Source organism: Malus sylvestris, chromosome 1, assembly GCF_916048215.2.
Source record: "Malus sylvestris chromosome 1, drMalSylv7.2, whole genome shotgun sequence".
NCBI lineage: Eukaryota > Viridiplantae > Streptophyta > Magnoliopsida > Rosales > Rosaceae > Malus > Malus sylvestris.
In genome coordinates, this window is record NC_062260.1 from 6,032,391 (window position 1) to 6,052,601 (window position 20,211).

Sequence of the window (20,211 nt, forward strand, 5' to 3'; positions counted from 1 at the left end):
TCCCATTTTAATATTTTATATAAGAGACCCTAATCGGTAATCCCAATGCCCAATCCCTTTTTCCTTTCAAAAAGGGATCCTCTCCAAATCCTTTCTACCAAGTCCACCAAGTCCAATCATCCAGGCTCTTGAAATTTGATCCAACGACTACAAATAGGGAGCCCTTTCAAAAGTCATAATAACTTTAGCCGTTAGATCAAATTTCGAGGGCCTGGATGATTGGACTTGGTGGAAGAGTTTGGAGAGGATCCCTTTCCTTTCTTCTCTCTCCAGTGCAGACATGTAAATTTTGTTGCATGCAAATGATGTATCATAAAGCTCCACATGACACATGACTCATCACAAATGGACAAGTCATCAATGACACGTGGCACAAATCAAGCAAAGGAACTACACAATCTTCCCAAAATTCAGCACAAGGGAGAAAGTATCCTTTAAAATCAGCAAACATGCCCAAATTGCTCCCAAAACCGGAAAGAAAGCTAAATCATCTTCATAAAACAAGCAAGTATTGAAGATAGCTCACAAAATAGGCAACAAGGCCTATAAATTTCGGCCAATGTAAGGAAAAGTAACTGAAATTAAGACACAAAACATGCCTAAATCCTCCCATGGATGAATCAAGACCATATCAAGGCCAAATCCATCCAAAGGCACGACTTTGGAAGTCTATAAATACAAGGTCCTATGACACACATAAGGGTTGAAAATCTACATTTAGAAGAACCTCTGCATAAATCTTCGAAGACTAATACGCTGCCAAAGCTCTCTTCAAATAACTCACAACCAAAGCCAAAGCTTTCTTTCAACCAAAGCCAAAGCACTCCCTTGAATCAACAAGATCTCACATCTATGCCATCTTCGCCGCAACTTTGAGATGAAGACCATCCAAGCATTGTTTCAAGCTCAAAACTTGAAGCAATTGTTCAATCATTCGTCCAAGATCAAGTCATTGCGACCCTTGGATCAACAACCTACGCATCTACATCAAATTTGAAGACCGAATCAGAGAAAAATTGTAAACAAAGATTGTAACCCTACAAATTCATCAATACAAATCTACTTTATACATGTGTTCTCGTTTCATTCGTTACAGAATTTTTGTGTTTACAAATTTGGCACGCCCAGTGGGACTTTTCTGCCTTTCATCTTTGTTTTCAAATCCACAAGAAACACATATGGCATCAAGAAATGATCAAGTTGTTCTTGCAACCAACACGAGGAACAAGAACCTCCTTGTTGCAAGTGGTGGCATTTTGGGCGTCATAACTCGAAGCAAGGCAAGAGCTCTCTCTGCCGTGCCTTCCATCCCTACATCAACTCTGCTAAAGAAGCAAGAGCACCCGAGGCATGAGCCTGTGATCACCCTGGCCTTACTAAGGGCGCTAAGGGAAAAAAGCTCGAAGAGGTACTCCGAGTCGTTGACTTTTGATGCCGACTCAAGTAACAGCTCGTATCCCATAGCTATGCAAGTCATGACTACTAGTGTGACTTCAATCAAAGAGTAGTTGGAAAAAATGAGCGAAGCAATCTCAAGGCTGACAAGGACCATGGAGGAAAAAAACTTGCATATTGCTACACTCGTCAACCGTCTAGAGATGCAGCACGAGGAGAAAGCTGACCCAAAAGTTGATCCACCAAAAGAGGAAACTGACGAAAAGGAGGAGCCTCTGATAGACAAAGCTGAGGAGAAGCTAGAGGTGGACCGAGATAAGATGCTTATGGGATTTCTCTTGATCCAACAACTGCAAGAGATGATCACAAGCACGATCAAGGCATAATAGGAAGGAAGCTTGCATGATTTTGTGATGTACTCAAAGCCATACTCTAAAAAGATTGACGCCTTGAAGATGCCAATGGGTTACCCAATTCATGCAATTCGATAGAAAAGGCAATCTTAAACAACATATTGCCTATTTCATTGAAACCTGCAACAATGCTGGGGCGGAATGAGACTACCTCGTCAAGTAGTTCATGCGCTCACTAAAAGGTAATGCACTGGTACACCGACCTCGAGGCCGAGTCTATAAATAGCTCGAACCGGCTTCAAATGGAATTCCTCAACTACTTCTACAACACTCGTTGCACTGTAAGCGTGCTGAAGCTAACGAGTATGAAACAGTAGAAGGATGAACCTATCATTAACTACATCAATAGGTGGCATTCATTAAGTCTACATTACAAAGATCGGCTTTTTGAAACCTTCGCCATTGAGATATGTGTTCAAGGCATGCACTGGGGGTTACATTACATCTTCTAAGGCATAAAATTTAGAACATTTGAAGAATTGGCAACTCGATCCCATGACATGAAGTTGAGTATTGCCAATCATAGGAAAAAAGAGCCGATCACTGACTTAAAAAAAGATAAGGTGTCTGCCCCAAAGGTAGACAAGACTGGAAAAAAGCCCGCCAAGGAAGTTTTTGCCGTCCATACTACCCTCCATCAAGATCTCCAGCGCTTGTCAAGATCTTTTCTAAAAACAAAACAAAGGAGATGAAGAGAGGTGAGCCTTCTCGCACCCAAGATAGGTACAAAAACACCTTGAGGGAACTAGAGCAGAAGACGTACCTTTTTCTTGACTATGACGTGGCTGCAATGTTATACAACTTGCTGGAAAAGAAGGTGTTCGAGTTACCTAAATGCAAGCACCCCGAAGAGATGAATTGTGTTCACAATCCTAGGTATTGCAAATACCATCGTATCGTGAGTCATCCTGTCGGCAAGTGCTTCATTCTCAAAAAGCTCATCATGAAGTTGGCACAACAAAGGCAGATTAAGCTTGACCTTAAAGACATGGCCGCAACACATACTACTATGATTGCATTTGGATCATTCGATCCCGTGCCTCTCCAAGTAACGCTTGACCACTCATGTCCATGCTCAAGCCACACGACAACTTCTGTACAACCATCATTAAGGGCAAGTGACCAAAATGCACCTACTGATGATGAAGAATGATGGACACTGGTGACTACAAAAAGATGAGGATGCCAAGACCACAAGCCGTATGGCCAAAAATGGAACAAAGGAGAAAGCACTACCGCTGCAACAATAGGAAACCCAAAAGAAATGTAAGAGCTTCCAAGCCAACGTACATAGGGGAACCTATGGAGCAGGAACCATGCATTCCTGTCTCTATGCACGAGTACTTCCCGAAGGACTTCTTCCAACAGCACGCTACTGTTGTTTGTCATATGGTTGAAGTCGAGATAATAGAGCCCTCAAAAGGAAAAGCTATCGCCATTGAGGAAGAGAATACCCTCACACCAAAAGAAAGTCTACCGACACACTTTAGCATCGAAGAAGCACTACGATTGCCCAAGGAGATGCGAAAAGCATTAGTAACGGTCTTGGCGAGTCCCGACGACCATGAAGTGCAAGAAATCAAGAATGAAGGCTTGAACCTTCAGCCACATCAATATGCCACATGCTGTGCTGCCCATGACACAATCAACATCACTGACAAAGACTTGCTGCTGGGATCAAAGCCTCACAACCATCATCTCTTCGTTTTCGGGTAAGTGAGAGAAAACAAAATCAACCACATGCTTTTGGATGACGGATCGACCATAAACATCATGCCAAAGTCAACAATGACCATAATCGGCATCAAGGTGGATGAACTATCTCAAAGCCGCCTCCTAATCCAAGGTTTTAATCAAGGAGGACAAAAATGATAGGCATGATCAGATTGGAGATGGCCATTGGCAAACTCAAATCAAGCACGTTGTTCCATGTGATTGATGCAAGAACTTCCTACAGCTTGCTCTTAGAAAGACCTTGGATCCACGAGATTGGAGTAGTGTCATCCACCATCCACCAATGCCTAAAGTTCTATCGAGAAAGGGTGAAAGTGATACAAAGCGACACTAAGTTGTTCACCGAAGCTGAATCACACTGCATGGACACCAAGTTCCACATGGACGAAGACATGGTGCCCGAAGCTCTTCCAAAAGAAATCAAATCCATAGGCAAAGATACACTTAAGAAACAAGAGTGGCAAGTCGTGCCCAAGAAACAAGAAAGGGAAGCCGTGCCATCTTCAAGCAAAAATGTCGATGAGCCTGCTAAGCCCACAACAATCAACGGGAGTGCGACGCCCTTAAAAGGACAAAACACACCCATTTTCCGATACATCCCAATGTCGAGAAGAAAGAATGGGCAACCCCATTTGAAAATGGAACAAGCAAAACTGACACATAGCTGCACAAGGACGATGTAAAGTTGCTCAAGACAAATGTAGTTTTACTTTTGACATAGCTAGGCAACGCTAAAGTTTCAAAACCACCACAAGGTTTCGTAAAACCCCTACCAAAGGGGGCAAAACCAAGCTCTCTTCTAACCAAGAGGACCAAAGAAGGTTTCGACCTAAACGCCTATAAACGCATGTCAAAGTCTGGGTACGATTTCGCCTTCTTTTCAAATCTTGGAAGGAAGAATGCAAACACCGTCAACAACAAAGAATTTGACCTCACCAAGACTCAAAAGAAGGTTAAGGAACATAGTTATGAAGTTGACAATAACAAAGTTGGACTTGGCTTCATACCAAATACACCCGTGAAGATTTCAAGCAAAGCAAAAAATGTTAGCACTCAACACATCAGTTTGAGCATTGAACAAAATCAAGAGGAGCATAAACCCGCCCCTCGAATGTCAGTCTTTGATAGGCTAAATCGTTCAAAACCCAGAATTTCGGCACTTGATCGTATTGGTGGTCAAAACCAAACTTCCATCTTCAAGCGACTTAACATATCAAAACCCCAAAGCTCTGTTTTCAAAAGGTTGTCAAAACCTAAGAAACAAAGAAACACGGCTAGCTCTCCTTTACTACGGTTGGCTTTGGAAAGACTTGAAGAAACCAAAAAGCTTTCTAGAAAGATGAAGACAACACCAAAGGAAGAAAAGCTCGATGGTTTAGTAGAAAAAGATGAAGTGCCAAGCAACCTTAGAGGTTGACAGTAAAGGACCACTAAAGGTAAGGAGGCTCACCATCATCCACACTGGCCAATCTTCACCCCCAATAAGTGATGTGAAAATTAACTAGCACTCAAATTAACCCTCTTTTTATCAATTGTAGTAAGTATGTAAGTAGGGATCGTTTTAGGCCGGGGATTAGGAGGGATTGCAAAATCACTTGAAAACTGACTCAAATACGTAAAAACAAGTTTAAAACACTAAACTAGACTCAAAGAATGCAAAACTAAACTTTAAAATACCAAAACAAACTAAAACACATCAAAACAGCCTAAAAACACATAAAAACAGCAAGGAACAACATTTGAAATTATGGGTGACAAAACCCTACGAATTTGCATCAAAACACTTTGGTTACCCCCCCACACTTAAATCAAACATTGTCCTCAATGTTTCAAGCATAAACTAACACAAATAACAAACAAACACACAAAACAGCAACTAAACAACCTAACATGGCAGAAACGAAATAACAACAAAGAGAAGGGTTTAGGAACGCAAATCTGGAATTGGAGTGCTTTCTAGGTCTTCCTTTTTTGAATGCATGGGTTGCCTCCCAAGTAGCGCTTTCTTTAATGTCTTGCAGCCGGACGATGCTCCATTGAAGGTTTATGGAACCCCACGGCATGGAGGGGTTTTTCCACAACCTGTCCTACGAAATACTTCATTCTTTGGGTCTTGAAATGGGATGGGATAATGATCCTTTCTTATTGTCATGTTTTGCTTCTCTAAATCAACACGAACTCTCCCACCACGTTGTCTTCGATTAGGTACCTGCACCATACAAGGTAACAACCTATTAGTTGAAATGGGAATCAAAATTGGAATAGGTGGCTTACCTTTGTACGGCAAAGAAGTGGTAGCACTATGGACAGATGCACAAGGGTTGCACTCTGGCAGATTTGATGATTTCAAGGTTGGGGCCGTGCACTCTTTGTTGTTCACTCCAATTTCTTCCTCGATGGTGGGTTGTGGTACATTCTTCTTGACTAGTGTTGAACATTCCTGCTCTATATTTTCAATTACATTAATAGCACAACAAGAACGAACATCATTAGTATTCTCTACCGATTCAGAAATCTTAAAGTTAATCATATCACCACCAAAGGCCATATTTACTGCTCCCTTGGCCACGTCAATCTTGGTTTGAGTCGTTTTCATGAATGGTCGTCCAAGCAAGAGTGGTGATGGTGGAGAGTGGGTTGAGTCCTCCATATCAAGCACATAGAAATCTGCAGGAAAGATCAAGTGGTCTACCTGCACCAAAACATCTTCCAACACTCCTTTGGGATATGCATTAGATCGATCGGCTAATTGAATAATAACTCCATCATTTTTAAGCTTTCCTAGATTCATAGATGCATAAATAGAAAATGGCATGACATTTATAGATGCACCTAAATCTAACATAGCATGATCAAACCTCGTATTGCCAATAACACATGGGATAGTGAAACTACCTGGATCTTTGCATTTAGGTGGTAACTTTCTTTGCAACATTGCAGATACATTCTCACTTACGTGTACCACCTCTTTCTCCCGAATCCGTTTCCTTGTTGTACAAAGCTTCTTCAAAAACTTGGCATACTTCGGGATTTGCTTTATAACATCGAGGAGAGGGATATTGACATGCACCTTTCTAAACGTCTCAAGAACGTCTTGTTCCTCTTCTTCGTTCTTGGCTTGCAAAAATCTGCTAGGAAAGGGTACATCCGGAGGAATAACATTAGAATTAACTTGAATTGTACCTGCCTTACCTTTATTGGCCGAATTGAATGGCCTGGGTGGTTGCGGCAAGGATTGCTCAATCCTTGCCGTGGCTTTTGCTTGCTCCTCCTCTTCCATTTGCAACTTCTCGTCCTCCTTGAGGGCAGATTTGAATGGTTTTGGCTCGGTTCCTACTTCTTTTCCGCTTCTTAGCATGATGGCCTTGGCAGTTTCGACTCCTCCCCTCGGATTGACAACCGTTGAACTAGGCAACCTTCCTTGCTCACGAAATTGCCCCATGAACTCGGCAATTTGTCCCACTTGCTTCTCCAAGTTGTCCACCCTCTTGTCTTGGATTTGCCTCTTTTTGTTTTGAGTTTGGACCTCCTGCGTCAAAGTAGTAAGTAATTGAAAAATCTTATCATTATCACTTGAATTACCTGCATTGCTTTGGGCAGGTTGTGCTTGGGCTTGTGGTGGTGCCAATGGCTTTTGATAGAAACCCGGGGGTTGTTGCCTAAATCCGTCTTGTTGTTGGCCTTGTTGGGGGTCTCGCCATTTGAAATTCGGATGATCATGCCAACCGGGATTGTAAGTATTGGAAAACGGATCACCACGTGATTGGTATTGGTTGCCATATACCACGTCATTGAGTGTCTCCCACCCTCCATTCTCGATCAATTGTGGGCACTTGTCCGTATGGTGGTTTGGCATGGAGCATACGCCACAAGAAGCTACGGTTTTGACTTTTGGACCTTCAACCACCTGAGAAAGCAACGTAGTAAGGTTAGCCATTTGATTTTGAAGTTCGGTTATGGCACTTACCTCATTGACTTGATGTTGCCGTGGCATGCTCCTTTGTCCAACACCTTCGTATTGTTAAGCGTTCAACGCTTGATTCGCAATCAACATCTTTGCAGCCGTAGGGGTCTTATCCACCAATGCTCCTCCCGCTGAGGCATCTAGCATTTGACATTCAATAGGTAGAAGTCCCTCGTAGAAGTATTGTAGAAGTAGTTCCTCCTTCATTTGATGCTGTGGACATGAAGCAACAAGAGATTTAAAACGTTCATAATATGTAGGAAACGACTCACCTTCATCTTGTTGAATTCCACTTATCCTTTTTCGTAGGAGGATGACCCGAGAAGTTGGGAAAAACTTCTCCAAGTAAGCTCGTTTCATGCTCTCCCATGATGTGACAGTTCCGGGAGCCAATTCGTACAACGAATCTTTCGCCTTCTCTTAGAGAGAAAAGGGAAAGGCCTTCATCTTCAAGATGCTCTCATCCACGTTCACCGGAGTCATGCTTGAGCAAACGACTTCAAATGCTTGTTCGGATCTTCCATGGACAGCCCATGGTACTTCGGAATGTGATGTAATAAGCTTGACTTCAATTCGAACTCGGCAGTTTTGTCCGGGGCCGCCCTAGGGTATTGGATACATAGAGGTGCGGCATTATCCAATCCCGAAGCGGAAAGTTCCTTGATCGTTCGGTTATCTGCTGCCATGTCTTCCACTTCCTCTTCAAATTCAGAAACGGACTCGGAACTTGCACTTGATTCACTAGGTTCCGGGTTCTTCCTCTTTCGTCTCAACTCACGCTAAAAATCGTCGTCAAAGTCTAAAATATGTTCGTGAACCGGATTAGAACTCCGAGTCATAAACAAGTACCTAAAACAAGAAACAAAATAACATAAGAATCTGATCTAATAAGAAAAACGAAAATAACAATCCAAGGGATTAGCAAAGTTGCTAATCCCCGGCAACAGCGCCAAAATTTGATGTGAAAATTAACTAGCACTCAAATTAACCCTCTTTTTATCAATTGTAGTAAGTATGGAAGTAGGGATCGTTCTAGGCCGGGGATTAGGAGGGATTGCAAAATCACTTGAAAACTGACTCAATTACATAAAAACAAGTTTAAAACACTCAACTAGACTTAAAGAATGCAAAGCTAAACTTTAAAATACCAAAACAAACCAAAAGACGCAAAACAGCACCAAAACACTCAAAACTGCCTTAAAAACACAATCTGGGCAGTTTTGAACACTAGACACAAACTTGGACGAAATTAGGTTTTAACTTGACTCAAAACACTTAAAAACACAAACTAACTTGACTTCTAACTAATATGACTCAACAAAGAAAAGGGGGATTGATTTTGGACGAATTTGAAAACAAAACAAAACTTTGTAAAACGAACAGATTTTAAAATGAATTTGGTTTAAATGAATGGATGGAAGGCTAGCTAAGGGGTTCATCTCCACACATGTTATACTTGCATACAAAACGATTCCCAATTGCTTTTCAATAAACCATGAATTCTCAACGCCCCAAGTTAATTAGGTCCGCTTAAATTAACCTTAAGATTTTCCTAACGTTATTGAATTGGATGATTGCATACGACAACCCAAAGCATTCCCCACAAGTCCCCTACATGATTGCATAATAGAGATACAAGCAAGAATCATTAAGTTCTATGAAAACCATAAGCATTGATGAAGCACTTGTTACTATGATTGCATGAAACTTATTCCAAGAATTTACTTAACGCGATTGAGATCATCAACCTTTACTACTTGTGAATATAAGTCCATAACGATTAGGTGAAATTTCCTTATATCCTAGCATTCAATTTATGCATGATAATTAAGCGTGCACTCTCAACCAACACACACAAATCAATGTAATTCACATAGATAAGTAAATTGAATTCACAACTTATGAAATGCAATTAGAAGTAATCAAATCATATCGCAAGCATAAACATGTATTTCGAATCCCCCTAGCCAAGGGGGGGTTTAGTTCCTCATACGCACAAAACAAAGAGAATTGAATTTAAACATTGAAATCAAAGGAAAAGAAACACCTAGAAATTCCAGCGACGCGAACTTGAATTGCATGAACTTCCGAGCTTCCTTCTCCTCCTCCTTGGTGCGGCAAAGGGTCTAGGGACAGGTTTAGGACTTTAGGTGTATGGATGCATGGTTATGGAGGAATGTAGTAGTGTTTAGGGGATGGGGATGGTGCGGCAAGGCTTAAAAACTAGGGAGAAAGGTGTTTGGTGGCTGCGGCAAAGGTGTGGAGAGGGTTGGACGAATTTCTGGAGTGAATTGTGAATTGTGAATTGTGGTGAGTGGTCTCTGATTTAGGGGTTAATATGAGTATATATAGGCACTTAAAACCCTAGGGTAATCAGATATGGACTTGGATAACCCAAATGCACAAGGAAATAGGTCTAAACAATCAGATTTTGCAAAGGAAAGGGATAAGGGTGCGGCAGCAATGGGATAAGGTGATAAGGTTTCTAGAATGCCTTGCAAGGCAAGGAATTAGGGTATCTAGAAGCTAGGGTGTGGCACCAATGTAGGGATTAAGGATAGGGCTTCTAGAAAGCCCCAAAACTGATAGGAATTGCATGAAACCCACGGCAAGGATGGAAACTTTCTAGAAACTTCTCATTTGTGTCCTACAACACTTAGGAGTCCTTCTAGCATTAGGAAAACATGTCTCAATCCTCTCTTGACTTGGAATTCTTCTCCTACTTCATCTTGGAAACCTTTCCTTTTTGGACTTGGAAATCTTCTTTGTAGCTGCAACTTGATGCCATTTGGATTTAACTTTCCTACTTCGAGTAGGAAACCTTGTTTGAGTAGGAATCTTCATTCTTCTAGGAATCCATCTTCAACTAGGAATCCCTCGTAGATTAGGAATCCTTCTTCAATTAGGAATCCTTTGTTGACTAGGATTTCATCTTTTAATTAGGCGCTTTCCTACTTCGACTAGGAAACCTTGCTCAAGTAGGAAACATCATTTTCAAATCTTCAATTTCGTCCATCCTCTTGGCTCCAAGCATATGACATCCATTCCAAGCTCAAATATGCTCCAAAAGGCTCCAAAATGCACCCTTTTGCATACTTTGCCCATAAAACCTAAAAACACATAAAACTAGCTTAAAAGACTACTTTAACTAAGGAAAAACAACGTAAATGCACAAGAACAAGCTCAACTAAGGCGCATAAATATGCTCCTATCAATAAGCCCAAGTGGACGACACTGAATAGGAGGTCTAAGATGTCTTCCACCTCACAATCTAAGAAGACAAAGAAAACGAAACACCCGAGGAATACGTCACTGTTATGCCACCATAGCTCGAGGATGGGGGGCAAACCACGGTTGATGATCTCAATGAGCTCAACTTAGGCACAAAAGAGGAGCCGAAGCCTATCTTTGTAAGTGCACCACTAGGTGAGGACGAGATCGAGGAGTACTACCAACTGCTCTTGGAGTACAAAGATGTCTTTGTTTTGACCTACAAGGAAATGCTCGGCCTTGACCCTACCATTGTCGTGCATCGTCTTGTAGTCAAGCCTGGAACGCGACCGATAACCTAAACTCAAAGACGCTACCGATCCGAGCTCATCCCACAAATTGAGGCCGAGATTGACAAGCTAATCGAAGCGTGCTTCATTCGAGAAGTGCTATACCCTAAATGGATTTCCAACATCGTCATTGTCCTTAAAAAATCTGGACAAATATGTGTTTGCGTAGATTTACGCGTAGGGATGGGCAATGGTTATGCGGGCGGGTAACCGCGGTTATTTTACCCATAACCGTTTATGTTCATACCCGCATAACCGTTTACCCGTTGGGTAATTACATAAATGGTTATACCCATAACCATAACCGTTTATAAACGGTTATCCATACCCATAACCGTGTACCCATTTACCCATAACCATTTACCCATTTAACCATAATCATTTACCCGTTTATCCATTTTTTCGCCCGTTTATCCGTTTTTTACCCATTTACCCTTTTTTTTCTCCCGTCTACATTATTTTTTTAACAATTTGAAAATTACAAAAGAAAAATTTGTCATAATTTTGTATTTTATGCTTCCATTTCTTATCTGGGCAGATAATTAGATAAATAGAGGGGGTGTTGAATTGTTTGTTCAGAAGTAAAGCTTGATTGTTTGCAATTTTGCACGAGTCGGGCCGATGTTAAATTTGATTCAATTGGTTGTTGGATTGCTTTTTTGCAATGTACTTGCATGATCAAAACTTTTGATCGAATGATTGGCTTTTCTTGAGATATAACAGTGAAGATTCTCTCTTTTTTGTTGTTATAAATATGCATCTGGGCTTCAGTCTTTCGGGGCATATCATTCATTCATCAGAATCATCACCACACATGTGGGTCTGATCGAATGAAAGTCTTGGCATTGCCTTGGAAGCATGAGGTTTTGTGGTAGTAAAGGCTTTAGATGTGATTCTAATCTTTATTAAATTAAATGGGTAAATGGATACCCGTTATAACCATGAATATTAACCATAACCGATGGATACCCGTTATAACCGCGGATAATACCCATAACTGCCCATTTAAATTTCATGGATAAACGGTTATACCCATAACCGTTTATTTGTTTAAACGGTTACCCATAACCATAACCATCAACTTTAAATGGGCGGGTAACCGCAGTTACCCATACCCATGGGTATTTTGCCCATCCCTATTTACGCGACCTCAACGATGCTTGCCTGAAGGATGACTTTCCCTTACTAATCATCGAAATCATGGTGGAACCGACCATTGGTCATGAGGCGCTATTATTCATGGATGGCTTATCTGCGTACAATCAAATCTGCCTAGCTCTCGAAGACGAGGAATTAACAGCCTTCCGCACTCCAAAAGGTATCTACTGCTACAAGGTAATGCCCTTTGGCTTGAAGAACGCAGGGGCTACATATCAACGTGCAATGCAAAAGAACTTCAACGACATGCTACACAAAAATGTAGAATGTTACATACATGACATAATTGTCAAGACCAAGAAGAGATCCGATCACTTGAAGGATCACTGGGGCTACATTTCGTTGCATGCAAATGATTCATCACAAAGCTCCATGTGGTATATGATTCATCACAAATGGACAAGTCATTAATGACATGTGGCACAAATCAAGCAAAGGAAGTACACAATCTTCCCAAAATTCAACACAAGGGAGAAAGTATCCCTTAAAATTGTCAAACATGGCCAAATTGCTCCCAAAACTAGAAAGAAAGCTAAAGCATCTTCACAAAACAAGCAAGTATTGAAGATTGCTCACAAAATAGGCAACAAGGCCTATAAATTTCGGCCAATATGAGGAAAAGTGGCTAAAATTCAAACACAAAACATGCCTAAATTATCCATTGGACGAATCAAGACATAAATCAAGGCCAAATCCATCCAAAGGCATGGCTTTGGAAGTCTATAAATACAAGGTCCCAAGACACACATAAGGGTCGAAAATCCTACATTTAGAAGAACCTTTGCACAAATCTTTGAAGATTAATACGCTGCCAAAGCTCTCTCTGAAGAACTCATAACCAAAGCTGAAGCTTTCTTTTGTCCAAAGCCAGCACTCCCTTGAAGAATCAACAAGCACTTGTGCCAATTCTTTCAAGACTTTATTGCAAGCTCAAAACTTGTAACAACGTTCGATTCAAGATCAAGTCGTCAAGGCCCTTGAATCAACGAGATCTCACATCTACACCATCTTTGCGGCAACTTTGAGGTGAAGACCATCCAAGCATTGTTTCAAGCTCAAAACTTAAAGCAATCGTTCAATTGTTTGTCTGAGATCAAGTCATCGTGACCCTTGGATCAAAAACCTACTCATCTACATCAAATTTGAAGACTGAATCAGATGAAAATTGTAAATAGAGATTGTAACCCTACAAATTCATCAATACAAATCTACTTTGTACACATGTTCTCGTTTCATTCCTTACAGAATTTTCATGTTTACACCCAGTTTCCTTTTTCTTTCTAACCCCATCTGACCAAGCCACCATTGCCTGTCCACCTCTCTCATCTCAACCACCACTTCATTTCTTAGTTTTTTTTTTATATTTTAATAGTGGCCCAATTTCTAAATTTAAATAAGTTTTCTAATTTTAGTCCAAAATAGAATGCTATTAAATTGATGTGTATGGGATAAAAATGTTAGATTGCTAGGGTGCAATTGTTGCATCGAACTATCTTAGATTAGACTAGTTTCAGGGACTAAGTTGGACTGGCTTAGAATAGACTAAGTTTAAATAATTCAGTTAAGCGTTTGGTGCATTGTCAGAAAAAAAAGCAGGACTCAAATATTATATTATTAAATCTATATATACAATATTTTCCCTTTTGCTAGAATCATCTTCTTCCATGATTTTTATCTCTGTCCGTTGCCTCCCTCCATTCTCCATTTTTGTTGCCTTTTTCTCCCTCATTTTCTCAATACCACCCTCTCTGTCCCCTCTATCTTTTTTGTCCCGTTTCACCCCCAATCACTACTTTACTTTCCTCCCTCTGCTACACACGTGATTGGAAATATCATCATAGGAGACTTGCCCCTCAAATTCTTGATTCCCAAAAAAATCCCAACTCATCCCTTTCAAGCTTAGGATCACCAATTCAAATGGTGGCCATGACGATTTTCCTGCTCAGCTCATTCTCTCTCTTCCCTTTGTTTTTAGTCCAAATCCCTCCCTCTCTTCCCTCCACCTTTTCCCCCGTCCAATCACTGGACAGTAATCAGAATCGGGTTCTAAGAGTTTAAGTCGCAGGGGCTACAGTTAGTGAAGAAAGCTACTTGCGACATATATGGAGAAGACAAGTGAGCAGCGAGATCTAGTCCTGACTAATACCACATTTTCGGTTGGGATTAGCTAGCGCCAGTAAGCGAGGCCCAAAGTCGAGGCGAGTCCTAGCTAGTGTCATTAAAGCTAAGCCTTTGCTGCGCCAAACATTGGACTACACTAGCTATTAGTCTAGTCTAATTCAGTGAGATTTAAGGATGTCAAACAAATACACCCCTAATAGATACTAGTTATTGCTTGGATTGTAATTTATGATTTTTTTTATATTGATTTGATCATGTGATGGTTAATTTCCATTTATAATAAATATATATATATACACACACACAAGTCCTTTAACACGGGGGATTCCCATTTTTCTAAAAAAATAGGGACACCTTCTTGACCATTGGATTGGCTTTAATAAAATTGTGTGATTAAGATTAAATCACATGCCATACAATCTCAACCACACAATTTCATTAAAGTCAAATCCAACGGTCAAGATGATGTCCCTATTTTTTTTAGAAAAATGGGGATCCCTTGTTTTTGAACATATATATATGTTTTTAGCTCCATTAATTGATATAAATTTTTGTTTTAATAATTGAATGTGTATAAATTAAGAACATGGAACGATATAACACATGGAACGATATACTCGATTAGTTTAAACAATGTTATTTCAAATAGTATAACACCAATTTTGACGGGTTCAATCTGATTTCGGATAGTTCAACTCCAATACTGGGACCACCCAATGATAAAAGTCTGAATCTGCCACTGCAGACGAAGGGGTCGGATTTTCAAAGGAAGGGCGATGAGGGAGAAGGTTGGGTGGAAGGAACAAGGGTGGATTCGATGGAGGAGGGAGGTTGAAGGGAACAATGATAAAAGTCTCTCACATTATCTATAAATATTGTACTAACTTTAAAAAAAATAATATAAATATTGTTTAATACGTATTTTACAAAAAAAGAAATTTATTTAAATCCATCTAGGCTTCTGCCTAAATCTCGTATAGGAGCCTAGCTCAGTCCGTTGTTTGACTAGCGCCTAACGTTTTTTAGAATCTAATCCTAACCAATTTAAGCTTCTTACATGACTTTGATATTACCGCTTGTGGAGCCAAAAATAATCAAGAGGCGACATGTGGATTTTTAGGTAAAGAGGACAAAATTACCCTTGAGACACACCGGGTTTCCTACACGCGAGTAGCGGAGAATCATCCATCAACCGAGTCAAGAGTGCCCAAAATAGGTAACAAGTTCAAATTTATCTCATCCATCTTTACTCCATATCCTCTACAAGGAAATCATTCCACAACCTTCAAAACCTTCCATATAAATTAAATTAATTAGGCTAATTAATCCATTAATCACCATTACACCCCAATGCTCTATAAATAAAACTCCATTTTCTTTGAAAGACTAAGTCCACACTCTTGCAAAACTCCAAAAACTCTCTAAACACTTTTCTCTCTATATTCTAACTTTCGCATCGAAGGTTCTTCGACCAAAGCCCCCCGCAGTCATCGTGGGCGCGTGAGGCTCTTGGCCTTGACCCGATGGTGTTAATTGTTTTGTAGGTGATAAGAGCATATTTATGCGGCTTAGTTAGCTTGTTCTTGTGCATTTATGTTGTTATTTCTTAGTCAATTATGTATTTTTAAGCTATTTTTGTATGTTTGTAGGTCCTAATAACAAAATTGGCAAGAAAGTGCATTTTGGTGCATGTTGGAGCATTTTTGAGCCAAGATTGGATAGTGCAAGCATGGAGACATGAGGATGGATGTTTTTGAAGATTAGAAGGCTGGAAATCAGCATATGTGTGTGCAAATGAAACCAAGGAAACACACACACATGGGCAAAGAGAAAAGCACACACACATGCAAACCACGACAAGGTGAGGGTCTTTTTGTGCAAAGGTGACAATACAAACACATGCAAAGGAAGGAGACATCAAACATCTCACACACATGCAAGGATGACATTCACACACATGCAAACTGCATGGACAGGTTGGAGGGCAGAAAATGTGTTTGTTTTGTGGTTGAAATGATGAGGAACATGTGTGTGCAAATGGGCAAAGGAAAGGCACGGTATGGGCAGAAAATACACCACTACATTCACTCATTACCACAACACTCACCTTTGTCCCCTTCATTATTTCTGTTTTCATGCACCATTACATTTAATCATGGCACTCAAGTGGTGCACATCCCTTGTCCCCTTTACCCATCAGATTTCATTCAGTTTCACCTCCACTACATGCACTCATTGATGCACCACTCATTCACTTTACTTGCCCATGCCGTGCATCATGAATCCACTTGCACCTATGACTCATTTCTGCACCATTCCACCTCTTTTTCCTTTATCTACCATGTGCACAATCATTCATGTTCCCCACTTGCATTCATAGCTACAACACCACTCCATTTCACCCCCATGCTTTGCATCATTACTTCACTTTCACCTTTGAATCATTGCTCACACCACCATCCATCCCTCCATGCCGTTCACTTCCTCTATAAAAGGAAGTGTGTGTGGCAGCCATTACATTCAGTTTTTGCTTGATAATTCATCCCCAATTTAATACAACTTTCATCCAAACACATCCATTCATCTTCACATCCATTCTTCCATACAACCAAACCTTCAAACACTCACCAACACCTTGTGCCGTAGCAAAGGAAGGGAAGGGAAGTGCTTGGACGTGCATGCTGTCCAACTTGGATCGTTGGAGCGTTTATGTGTTTTCTTTCTTTTGTTTTCAATGTCTAAATTTGTTTATCTTTGCTTTGTAAGTATAAGGAACTAAACCTCCCTTAGCTAGGGGGAATTCGAAACCATGTTCATACTTGCAATATGATTTGATTACCTTCAGTTGTGATTTCATAAGATGTGAATTCAATTTGTTTAACTGCTTGATTGATAACTTATTTGTGTATGTTTATTAAGAGTGCACACTTAGTTTGCATGCATGAATATGATGCTAGAGTATAAGGGAGTTTCACCTAATAGTTACAAACTTATATTCACAAGTAGTGGAGGTCGCTTATAAACGATCGCGTTAAATGAATTCTTGGCAGGAGTTGCATGCTCATCATAGTAACGAATGCCTCGTCAATACTTATAGTTTTCATAATGATTAATGATCTTTGATTGTATCTTTATTGTGCTGTTCACGTAAAAGACTTTTAAAGAATGCTTGAATTGTTGTATGCGCTTTCCCATCCAATTCAATAACTTAAGGAGAACTTGAAGGTTAATTTAAGCGGACTTAATTAACCTGGGGTGTTGAGTTTCATGATTTATCGAAAGAACAACTGAAAATTGGTTTATGTGCAAGTGTGTCTTGTGTGGAGAAGAACCCTCTAGCTAGCCTTCCATCCATTCAATTTACTCAAATTCGTCCAAAATCTGTTTTAGTTTACAATCTGTTTGTTTTGTTTTCAAATTCGTCAAAATCAAATCCCCCTTTACTTTAAAGTGTTTTATTAGTCAAAATCTGTTTTGATTTGTGTTTTTAAGTGTCTTGAGTCGAGTTAGAACCTAATTTCGTCCAAAACCATCCCTAGAGTCAGTTTAGAGTCTAATTCATTGTTTTAAGCAGTTTTGAGTCTTTCAAACTAGTTTTGAGTCTCTTTAGTTTGTATTGCATCTTTTGAGTCTAGTTTGGTGTTTTAAACTTAATTTTATGTTTTTAAGTCAGTTTCAAGTGTTTTAGCAGTCCCTCCTAATCCCCGGCTTAGAACGATCCCTACTTACATTCTTTACTACAATTGACAACAAGAGTGTTTAATTTGTGTGTTAAGATAATTTTCGCATCAGTAGGTGCAATATTGTCCAAGATCAAGGAGGAAGAAATTTGCATCCACAAATTGGTGCTTTCATTAAGAGAAGAGTCACACACTTATAGAAGACTCTCGCATAAAAATGTTTTTCTCTATTTTCTAGTCCACTTGCATTTTTTCGTATGTTCTTATTATTAGAATTTTTTATTTACAAAGATTTTTTGATAAAACGTAAAAGAGAAATACAATGGCTAGAAATTTAAAAAATTCCACGAGTGAAAATTCCAATATTCAAGAAATGGGACCGCGCGATCCATGAGACTAAATGTGATCTTAGGTGGAGCGACACCACCACCACAAGGTTCCACCACGGGAACTACCGTGATGGCTACCACGATAGCCACCCGTGGCGAGGTCTATGGTGTCACCATTACCACGACCCAAGTCATGCCACCAAAGCAAGCCCAACGTAAGCCCAATGCGTTGCCAAGCCCACTCTTGTGGCCTAACCTGCTCCTGCCGAGCAACCCACTCTAGTGGCCCAACCTGCTCCCGCCAAACAGCCCACTCCCTTGGACCAGCCTACTTCTGCGGCCCAGCTTACTCCCGCCGAGCAGCCCATCAACCAGCCACGATCCGAGCGTTCTGACAGTTTACGCTCCCATTTGGATCCTTAGGATAGCCTATACTCTCGTCTTAGCACACGGAGGAGCGTGCATTCCCGATCAACATGGATGAGCATACGATCACGGTTAAAGTCACATCTGATTATCAATATGGACAACCTTCCAAGCGAAGTGTTCATTCACAACTAGGCTCGTAAGGAGTATTCTCCACCTCACATTGGAGTAGGCAGCACGGTTGATGGAGAAAAGCAATCACTTAATCCGATTCAAGTTCAACCGACAGCCTGAGAGCAGCCTGTTTACCTACCAGAAACATGCCATATGCATCTCAGACACGACATAGACAAGTCGATCATAGAGAAGAGTAGCCCAAACCCATAGGTCATGACCGGGGGCAGCCGAAAGTTCCACTGCCCCAGCAAAGGCAAATTTAAGAAGAAGTTGAGAGGCTTCGAACTGAATAATTACACAATTTCCAACATAATGAGCCTGTTGATGATGCGCTTCGACGAGACATAACCAACATAAGCATGTCACCATTCACGAATGAGATCGAGCGGACGGATCCACCTCATAGGTTCACTATGCATCACTTCACTCCATACAAGGAAAACGAAGATCCAAATCGACATCTCAAGCACTACAGCAGTACCATGATCCTCTACAAGAACAACGACGCGCTTATGTGCAAAATTTTTGCCACAACTCTACAAGGTGAGGTGCAAGATTGCTTTAGCACCGCAGTCGATCCAGAGTTTCAACGAACTTTCCTTTGTTTTCATTAAGGAATATTCGTCTAACCGCTCAATCAAAAGGACATCCGACCATCTCCTCAGCATCATAAATAACCCTAGGGAAACAATTTGCGACTATGTCAAGAGGTTCAAAGCTGAGAAGGCCAAGATTGTTGGCTGCAATTAGGACATAGCAACGACAACATTCAGAAATGGGCTTCCCATTGAACATCTTTTACTCAAAAAACTAATCATGGGAGAACAACTGGCCTTAACAGCTTCGTATGCTTTGGCAGAAAAGCATGCATTATGGGATGAGGACAAGCAGTCTAACAAAAACGAGTCAGAAAAGAAGCACATGGAACGTTCCTCGACCAAAGAACCTGAAACATTCACCAAGTTCACAGTTCCAATCGGCCAAATTCTTCGCAAGCTCAAGAACGAAACTTGGTTCGAACTGCCGCCACCCATGAAATGCGATCTTACCAAGCTAGAACATACAAAGTAATACGCATTCAATCAAAGACCAGGGCACACTACCAACGACTGCCTAAAGTGAAAGCAGTACCTTAAGAAGCTGACAAATGAGGGTCGATGCGATGAGTATCTTGATAGGTCAATGAAACAGCCTACACAAGTAAGGGAAGTCTCCATCACCCCCTGAACCCAATTTGGGCTTTTCTAAATAAGTTTGAAGTCTCAAGCAGCTCGACGAACAAGGCCTCGCAAGCCAAAGATTATCCAGTTTGTT

General features: G+C 40.6%; 1 pseudogene; it reads left to right on the forward strand.

The window, feature by feature from the left end:
• The first annotated feature begins 3,110 nt into the window (after positions 1-3,110).
• The window catches only part of LOC126606448 (uncharacterized), a 59,248-nt pseudogene continuing 42,147 nt past the window's right edge, over positions 3,111-20,211 (forward strand).